The 9,695-nt window shown below is 38.6% G+C and overlaps 2 non-coding genes across 2 annotated transcripts; both read left to right on the forward strand.

The window, feature by feature from the left end:
* The first annotated feature begins 208 nt into the window (after positions 1-208).
* Positions 209-315, forward strand: LOC141709986 (small nucleolar RNA R71). The gene has a single exon (XR_012570531.1). It is a non-coding gene; the product is annotated as a small nucleolar RNA R71 (small nucleolar RNA).
* A 5,308-nt stretch (positions 316-5,623) lies between these two features.
* Positions 5,624-5,730, forward strand: LOC141710056 (small nucleolar RNA R71). Its single transcript, XR_012570597.1, has one exon. It is a non-coding gene; the product is annotated as a small nucleolar RNA R71 (small nucleolar RNA).
* Positions 5,731-9,695: the final 3,965 nt, after the last annotated feature.

Below are 9,695 nucleotides of genomic sequence, written 5' to 3' on the forward strand. Positions count from 1 at the left end.
CCTTCGTATTAGCATAAAACTCACAAACCACACTCATGGGCACAACATTGGGTGCCTCGCAAAAAGCAACCCAACCATCAGTTCAATTAGATCATAAGCTTCCTCATAGCTCTTTGCCCATAATGCTCCACCTGCTGCTACATCGAGCATGGGTCTGGACTGTGCTCCCAACCCATTATAAAAACAATTGATGATCATCCAATCAGGCATTCCATGATGAGGACACTTCTTAAGCATCTCCTTGTAGCACTCCCAAGCTTCATATAAAGATTCTCCCGATTGCTGTGCAAATTGAGTAAGAGCATTCCTGATTGCAGCTATCTTCACCATAGGGAAGAATTTAGTAAGAAACTTCTGAGCAAGATCTTACCAAGTAGTAACCGAACCAGCTGGTAGAGAGTGTAACCAGCTCTTAGCCTTGTCCCTCAGAGAGAATGGGAACAGTCTTAGCTTCACAGCATCTTCAGAAACACTATTAAACCTGAAGGTGTCGCAGATCTCTATGAAATCCCTAATATGTGTATTAGGATCTTCCGTTGGAGAATCCCCAAACTGGACTGAAATCTGTACCCATTGAATTATGCCAGGCTTGATCTCAAAGGTATTAGCTGTGATAGCTGGCCAGATAATGCTAGATTGAATGTCATTGATCTTGGGTTGAGAAAAATCCATCAAGCCTTTCATTCGTGCTGCTGGATCTCCCATTGTAATGAGTACGTGAAACACAAATAAATAAACCGTGAAAGTAAAAGAATTCGAGTCAGTGAACTTTAATGACCACTGATGACAAGCACATAAACTAAAAATTAACACCGAGTCCCCGGCAGCGGAGCTAAAAACTTGTTAGGGCAAAAACACGCGCTAATATTCACGCAAGTATACGCGTTCGCAAGTAGTATAAGATATAAATCAGATTCGTTCCCACAGAGACTGGTTTAGGTTAAGTTCAATTTATACACCTATGTAACAATGTATGGTTATCGCTCAATGCTAAGACAAATAACAAATTGGGTTTTTAGTAAACTAAGAGATTATACTAAATAACATTAACTAAGAGAATTGAGGTTGAATTACTATATATGACAAATATGGGATTCTAACTTCATTAAATACTTCATTCAATAGCCTTTTCATTATTAACCTTAGCATGTGATGGTGATGACACTAATCAGATAACACGAAACTGATAAACGCCAACTTTCGTTGCACGAGTACCATTCTACCAGACATCCACAAAAGAGATAGAAGCTGAATAGGCACCAATTATAATGAGACCCTATATGTCTATAGAATTTGACAACATAACGGTTTAAGCACAAGTTATCCATCTTGATTATGTAGGGCAAGCAAAATGGTTAGAGTTACCCACTAATCATGCATACACATACATGAACCTATGCTAGCATGGCAAGTTCTAAACCTCTATATTCATTGTCGCTTCAATAGAGATTAACACGCTATCTTATATGTTAGCTATGTACATAAGACGAATAAGCACAACCAATACTAGGATATCATAAAATCACCACACACCAAGATATCAAAACAATTAACTAAAGAAATCCATAAGTAAATCCGCTAGAATCCCATGACAATGATTAGCCCATAATCGAACTCATCGTCACCATGGGTTCCAATGAAAGCATGGTATAAAACAAGGTCTTAATAAACTGAATAATGATTAAAGTACGAATAAACGAGATCTAGATTGAACAAGAACGAAAACGAGCATCCAAAGTTACAACTAATTCAAAGAATCACAAGTTGAAAACAAGATCTTCTTTTACGGAGTTGTTCTGTGCTTCTAGGTCTTTTCCTTGGTATCCCAATCTTCCCGGATGATGAAAACCCTTTTTTAAGTATATATATGCCCCTAGTGGACCTGGACCCTTAAAATCGTTAAATTCCACTCAAAAAAGGCTTTTTTAGCGAAATCAGCGACCAGCCGCGCCCTGAGCGGCCGCTCAGCTCTCCTGAGCGGGGGCTCAGACAGCTTCTGGAAAAAATTCTGATGAATCTTGTTTTGACCATAACTTGAGTTCTACTCGTCAGAATTAGGCGATTCAACTGCCCAAGCGAAGCTATTGAGATTCTATACAACTTGACAATGGCCTTGGATTCCAAATCTGATCACTTTTTATCATATTACCTTTAAAAGCTCTTTTCTTCATATAACTGATACCTGAAATGCAATAACACAAAAACACATCAAAATACCAACAACTTGAGTCCAAAACACCAATTTAAGGTTGTAATAAAGCATTCCAAGTGGATATAAAATCCACTTATCACACCCCCAAACTTGAATCGATGTTTGTCCTCAAGCATAAACAGACTCAAAACTACAAAACAAACCTAGTGCATGAATGCAACTACGTGAATGCAACTAAATGATAATGTAATCGATCCCCTCAGAATAACCATAACCAAATGAATAAGCCAATGCCTCTAAGAATGCAATAACTTGAAACAGAGTTTGAATAAATCCCACAAACCAACTCACAAACCAGAAATGTGATGTTTAACAGATATACTCTCGATACTAGATCAATAACCATAACTTATCTATCATCGAAACAATCAAAAGTTTATAAACAGAATAGACAATAAATGCATTATGACTCACAACACCTCCTTTCTACTAGAGTTATACAAGGATTCACACTATTATTGAACACATAGCAAATATGCTTATTTGACCGTGTAATGAATGAGGTCCCAAAAGACTTATGCAATAATACCCATGTAGCGAGCGTTAGGTTAGCGGATCCCAGACTATAAAAGCCTTAGGTCACTAGGCACAAAGTCCCCTAAAACTTAATAACTCGAGTATTAAAGAGCTCACTCTTGATCAATTATGCATAAACACATACTTTTTTTCTTTCTTTTTTTTCTTTTTTTTTTCAACAATTTCTAAATGAGTGCGTTTCGCTCCATCTCATTCAACCTTATTAGACTACTCATAAAAATATGAGCCGTCTACTAGCCATTTGACGCCTAGCCTTACAACAACTAGCAATGAAATCCAAGTTTTTCTCTAGATAAAAAAATCAGTATTTTTACGTCATTACGAGAATATCACAAATTCTAAATATAACCAAGTGATTAAATCTCAACAACAAACAAGTATGATCATGATCCAGATCAAAAGCAACCCTATAAGACTTTGTGAAAATATTTGTTTCTGGCATGCAAATCAATTCATTAAGACTTAAACATCCCTCTATTCGTCATCACCACACTCAAATCAACATCAACATATCAAATATCATAGTTCATCTTAAGGGATCATGCTAAATATGCATGCAAATGTAACTATATGAAATAACATACAAAAATCAAATATGTCCTAAATGAACAATCATGCAAAAATATGAATGAACTACAACTAAACATGCAATATGAATCTATATGAATCTATATGGACACACACACTACTAATCCTTACATTATCACCCGCAAACTTAAAATTTTCAGTGTCCTCATTGAAGGTAATAATAAGGATTTCAGGCATACCTAGTCGTCGGAAGAATCACCCTCATCGGGTGGAGGATCAGGTGGCCAATCAACCTCGCCACTAGTGTCTCGAACAACAGTACTGAAAGCGTGTGTCAAATCTTCAGCAAAATGATGGTGAATGTCGTGCATGGCCTACATATGCCTAGTCACTCGCCTGTGCTGCTCATCACCAACACCAATCCTATCAACTACCTGTGGCGCATGAGAAGAACCCTCTGTAGGCACTGGAAGATCCGTCCAGCCACTCTCTACATCATCAAAAATATATCCCAACCCTTTATCATGGGGTGCACCTAAGAATGAATAACTCAAGTGATCTGGCATTTGGTTGAGCTCAAGTGTGGGAGCTTCTTGAATAAATGGTTCAAAACGCTCCTGAGAAAATTTCAGCTCTGCTAACCCAAGAGAATCGAATGGCATATCCAACTTCCTCTTCCACGGAGGTGCATTCAAAACCTGCAGTTGCTCTACTTTAAAGCACTCCTCTTTAGCTGTGGGTAACTTTATTTCCTTGAACACATTAAAAGTGACCTTTTGATCGTGAACCTTCATCGAAAGCTCTCCTTTTTGCACATCGATCATAGTTCGGCCTGTAGCCAAGAATGGTCTTCCCAAGATGATGGGAATCTTCTTATCTTCCTCGAAATCAAGAATTACAAAGTCAGCAGGGAAGAAGAGTTTATCCACCTTGACCAAGACATCCTCCACTATACCTCGTGGATAAGCGATGGAACGGTCAACTAGTTGCGATGACATGTATGTTGGTTTCGGATCAGGCAGACCAGTCTTCTTGAAGATAGATAAGGGCATCAGATTGATGCTAGCTCCTAAATCACATAAACACTTGTCAAACGCCAAGTTTCCGATGGTGCAAGGAATAGTGAAGCTTCCAGGATCTTTAAGCTTCGGAGGCAACTTCTGTTGCAGTACAGCACTGCATTCCTCCATTAGAGCAACGGTCTCTAAGTCATCGAGCTTCACTTTCTGAGAGAGAATACTTTTCATAAACCTCGCATAGCTAGGCATCTGTTCAAGAGCTTCAGCGAAAGGTATATTGATATGAAGTTTCTTGAACACCTCCAAAAACTTCTCAAACGACTTATCTAGCTTTTTCTTCTGCAGCCTCTTTGGAAAAGGAGGTGGAGGATAGATCCGTTTATCCCCTGTATTACCCTCAGGAGGAGTGTGTTCCACAGTATTCTTCCTTGGTACCACCTCTGCTTCCTTCCGCACTTCTTCTTCAGCTACAATTGCATTTTCTGAAGCTTGAGATTTTTCAGGCTCTTCGTCTTGCTGAATGTTGGGGCTTGCGACCTTTCCAGACCTCAAGGTGATGGCGTTCACCTGTTCTTCAACTTCCCTCTTTCCTGGATTTGTTTCTGTATCACTAGGAAGCGCACCTGGTGGACGATTCAATAAGGCATTAGCAATTTGCCCTATTTGGTTCTCCAGATTATGGATAGAAACAGCCTGGCTTTGGCATATAAGAGCCTGGTTTTTGCACATAAACCTCAACTCCTCCAATTCAAAATTTTCATTCGAAGATAGACCTGCATCATGAGTTTTTTATTGAAGTTGGAGTTGTTGCTCAAAACCAGGAGGGTTGAATAGCTTATTTCCAAACTGCTGGAACGGCTATTGCATCGCATTCTGATTTTTGCTCCAGCTGAAGTTAGGATGATTCCAGTTGTCAGGATGATAAGTGTCTGGAACTGGTTGTTGCGATCTCTGAAAGTTGCTCACAAACTGAGCTGATTCACTAGATATAGCACATTGCTCTATCACATGCGAACCTGCACATAGCTTACAAACACTAATTATCTGCTTAACACCATAATTAGCCAGAGAATCGATCTTCATAGACAACGCCTTTAGTTGAGCAGTGATAGCCGTAGCTGTATCCACCTTATGAACTCCTGCTACCTTGCTCTGTGGCAATCTCTGGGCTGGATACTGATATTCATTAGCAGCCATCAGTTCAATTAGATCATGAGCTTTCTCATAGCTCTTTGCCCATAATGCTCCACCTGCTGCTACATCGAGCATGGGTCTGGACTGTGCTCCCAACCCATTGTAAAAACAATTGATGATCATCCAATCAGGCATTCCATGATGAGGACACCTCCTAAGCATCTCCTTGTAGCACCCCCAAGCTTCATATAAAGATTCTCCTGATTGCTGTGCAAATTAAGTAAGAGCATTCCTGATTGTAGCTGTCTTCGCTATAGGGAAGAATTTAGTAAGAAACTTCTGAGCAAGATCTTCCCAAGTAGTAATCGAACCAGCTGGTAGAGAGTGTAATCAGCTCTTAGCCTTGTCCCTCAGAGAGAATGGGAACAGTCTTAGCTTCACAGCATCTTCAGAAACACTATTGAACCTGAAGGTGTCACAGATCTCTATGAAATCCCTAATGTGTGTATTGGGATCTTCCGTTGGAGAACCCCCAAATTGGACTGAAGTCTGTACCCATTGAATTATGCCAGGCTTGATCTCAAAGGTATTAGCTGTGATAGCTGGCCGGATAATGCTAGATTGAATGTCATTGATCTTGGGTTGAGAAAAATCCATCAAGGCTTTTGTTCGTGCTGCTGGATCTCCCATTATAATGAGTACCTGAAACACAAATAAATGAACCGTGAAAGTAAAAGAATCCGAGTCAGTGAACTTTAAAGACCACTGATAACAAACACATAAACTAAAAATTAACACCGAGTCCGCGGCAGCGGCGCCAAAAACTTGTTAGGGCGAAAACACGCGCTAATATTCATGCAAGTATACGCGTTCGCAAGTAGTATAAGATATAAATCAGATTCGTTCTCACAGAGATTGGTTTAGGTTAAGTTCAATTTATACACGTATATAACAATGTATGGTTATCGCTCAATGCTAAGACAAATAACAAATTGGGTTTTTATTAAACTAAGAGATTATACTAAATAACATTAACTAAGAGAATTGAGGTTGAATTACTATATATGACAAATATGGGATTCTAACTTCATTAAATACTTCATTCGATAGCCTTTTCGTTCTTAACCTTAGCATGTGATGGTGATGACACTAATCAGATAACACAAAACTGATAAACGCCAACTTTCGTTGCACGAGTACCATTCTACCAGACATCCACAAAAGAGATAGAAGTTGAATATGCACCAATTATATTGAGACCCTATATGTCTATAGAATTTGACAACATAACGGTTTAAGCACAAGTTATCCATCTTGATTACATAGGGCAAGTAAAACGGTTAGAGTTACCCACTAATCATGCATACACATACATGAACCTATGCTAGCATGGCAAGTTCTAAACCTCTATATTCACTATCGCTTCAATAGAGATTAACACGATATCATATATGTTAGCTACGTACATAAGACGAATAAGCACAACCAATACTAGGATATCATAAAATCACCACATACCAAGATATCAAAACAATTAAATCCGCTAGAATCCCATGACAACGATTAGCCCATAATCGAACTCATCGTCATAATGGGTTTCAATGAAAGTATGGTATAAAACAAAGTCTTAATAAACTGAATAATGATTAAAGTACGAATAAACAAGATCTAGGTTCAACAAGAACGAAAACGAGCATCCAAAGTTACAACTAATTTAACGAATCACAAGTTGAACACAAGGTCTTCTTTTTCGGAGTTGTTCTGTGCTTCTAGGTCTTCTCCTTGGTATCCCAATCTTCCCGGATGATGAAAACCCTTTTTTAAGTATGCCCTAGTGGACCTGGACCCTTAAAATCGTCAAATTTCACTCAAAAAAGGTTTTTTCAGCGAAATCAGCGACCAGCCGCGCCCTGAGCGGCCGCTTAGCTCTCATGAGCGGGCGCTCAGACAGCTTCTGGAAAAAATTCTGATGAATCTTGTTTTGACCATAACTTGAGTTCTACTCGTCAAAATTAGGCGATTCAACTGCCCACGCGAAGCTATTGAGATTCTCTACAACTTGACAATGGCCTTGGATTCCAAATCTGATCACTTTTTATTATATTACCTTTAAAAGCTCTTTTCTTTATATAACTGATACCTGAAATGCAATAACACAAAAACACATCAAAATACCAACAACTTGAGTCCAAAACACCAATTTAAACTTGTAATAAAGCATTCCAACTGGATATAAAATCCACTTATCAGATGCGCATCCTTAAACAATGTAGGCCAAAAGAATCCCAATTGAAGAACATGAGCTGCTGTCTTCTCTCCACCATAAGGCCTCCATAAACAGTTGAATGATAGTCTCATAAGATCCCCCATTTCGCTGTACGGAATACATCTCCTGATGATTTGGTCAGCTCCTTATCTAAACAGATATGGTTCATCCCACATGTACCACTTTACCTCATGAAGAAACTTCTTCCTTTCAGCATATTACAAGTCATGAGGCATGATATTACTCACAAGGTAGTTCATAATATCTGCAAACCACGGTTCTTCCTCTTGCACTCCAAACAACTGCTCATCGGGAAAAGAATCATTTATCAATGTCTTATCCAGTGAAGTTGCACTTGGATCTTCCAAATGAGAGAGATGATCAACAACTTGATTCTCAGTACCCTTTCTGTCCTTGATCTCTAACTCAAATTCCTGAAGCAAAAGAACCCATCTGATCAAACTAGGCTTCGAGTCCTTCTTCGAGACGAGATATCGAATCGCAGCGTGATCAGTGAAAACTGTCACCTTCGTCCTAAGTAGATAAGATCGAAACTTCTCAAAACTATAGAAAATGGCCAAAAGTTCTTTCTCAGTAGTAGTATAATTTAGTTGAGCACCATTTGGGGTCTTACTAGCATAGTAGAGCAAATGAAATATATTGTTCTTTCTCTGCCCAAGAAATGCTCCAACTGCATAGTCACTTGCATCGCAAATCATCTCAAAAGGTTCATTTCAATCAGGGCAGTTATGACTAGTGTTGAGTGGCATTTATGACACTTTATAATGATCCATTAAGCTTTAAATTGGTGAGTTTGTACTCAAGTTGTTGGTGTTTTAATGTGTTTTGTAGTGTTTTTGCATTCCAGGCATTATTCCGGAATTCAGGTGAATTAGCATTGATTTGATGCTAATATGGTGTTAGGATGGTGTCCATGAAATAAAGGCTCGTGAAGACCAACTCATTGCAGCAAGAAAAGAAGATAATAGAAGTTTTTCCAGAAGACCGACGCGCTCGCACTGTGATAGCGCGCGGCCGCGCCCGAGGAACAGAAACACAGCACTCCCGCGCTGGTCAAGAACGCGGCTGCGCCAGGATGGGAATTAAAATCCTGATTCTTGTGGACTTTTGATTGGATGGACTTCTACTATGCATGGTCTACTATATATACATAAATAAAGGTCTTTTTTCATAAGGAGACGTACCCGAGCTAAGGAGAAGGCATAAGAAGACCGTAGAGCACAATTCAACCAAGGCGACGAAGATCTAGTTTATTCTTATGATTCTTTGTTTTAAGTTGTAACTTTTGATGCTAGTTTTCTTATTCTTGAACCTTTACTTTTGTTTCGTACTTGGTTTTATTAAGTATAAAGACTTTCATCGGAACCCACGTTGATGATGAGTCCGATTATGGGCTAATCGTTATCGTGAGGTTCTAATGAATTTATTTATGGATTTCCTTAGTTAATTTATTTCGATGTCTTATTGTGTGGTGATTATATGATAACCTAGTTTTGGTTGCGCTTATTTGTCTTGTGAGTGTCGCGAACTTATAAGATAATGTGTTAATTTTTAATGAAGCAAAAGTGAATTTAAGGGTTTAGAACTTGCCATGCTAGCATAGGTTCATGCATTTGATATGCATAATACGTAGGTAATTTTAACCATCTTACTTGCCCTATGTACTCGCGATATATAACTTGTGCATTAAACCATTATGTTGTCAAATTCTATAGATATATAGGGTATCAATATAATTGGTGTCTATTCAGCTTCTATCTCTTTTGTGGATGTCTGGTAGTATGGTATCCGTACAACGAAAGTTAGCGTTTATCAGCTCTGTGTTATCTGATTAGTATCATCACCATTACATGCTAAGGTTAAGAATGAAAAGGCTATTGAATGAAGTATTTAATGAAGTTAGAATCCCATGTTTGTGTCATATATCATTCAATTCTCTTTAATCTCTTAGTGTATGTTCTTTGGTATAATCTCTTTA

This window comes from Apium graveolens, chromosome 2 (genome assembly GCF_009905375.1).
Source record: "Apium graveolens cultivar Ventura chromosome 2, ASM990537v1, whole genome shotgun sequence".
Classification (NCBI taxonomy): domain Eukaryota; kingdom Viridiplantae; phylum Streptophyta; class Magnoliopsida; order Apiales; family Apiaceae; genus Apium; species Apium graveolens.